The sequence below is a fragment of the Lethenteron reissneri genome, unplaced genomic scaffold, assembly GCF_015708825.2.
Source record: "Lethenteron reissneri isolate LAM-NWPU_2019-01 unplaced genomic scaffold, ASM1570882v1 scaffold_146, whole genome shotgun sequence".
Lineage (NCBI taxonomy): Eukaryota > Metazoa > Chordata > Hyperoartia > Petromyzontiformes > Petromyzontidae > Lethenteron > Lethenteron reissneri.
The window spans coordinates 235,612-236,344 of NW_026891179.1; positions in this window are offsets into that span (position 1 = coordinate 235,612).

The window sequence follows — 733 nt, forward strand, 5'->3', positions numbered from 1 at the left end:
GGGGATTAGTGGGGCGGAGGGGAAGAGGGGCGGGGGGGAGAGGGGCGGGGGTATCAAGCGCGTGCATTGTGTGGGCAACAAAGGAGGAGTTTCTAAAGAACTGCAAATGCCCTACTACCATCTAATACACCTGTGTGAAAAAATTAAAATATAAACTACATCAATATATCTTCTTGGTTCTTTCGGTAAAGTCACGTAGAATGGAAATAATAAAATAATAATAAACATAATAAAAGAATATAATAAAATAGATTATTATATTATTTTATATTATATTATTTTATTATCCGTATGGGTAGCTTTATATTATTTTATTATGTTTTATTTTATTATTTCCATTCTACGTGACTTTACCGAAAGAACCAAGAAAATGAATCCCTGCAGTCACGAAAGCTTTAAATCGAAATTTACATCAATATAATCAATGTGCTTAATATACTTTCCAATAAGCTGAGCTATTAACATTAAGTAACTGGGTATACGCTACACTATATAATGACTACCATATAGTGAACCGATAAAAACTAAAATATAAAATACATCAATGTAATCAACATAGTCAATATACTCTCCAATAAGCTGAGCTACTAACAGTAAGTCATACATTACACTTCTACGTCGCAAAAAACACAATAATATGCCTCCAGCTAAACTTTTTTCTTACATCACACGGATATACCCCGTACTATACACTGCCATAGACAAACCCAACATTGAATTATACACTGCGTTA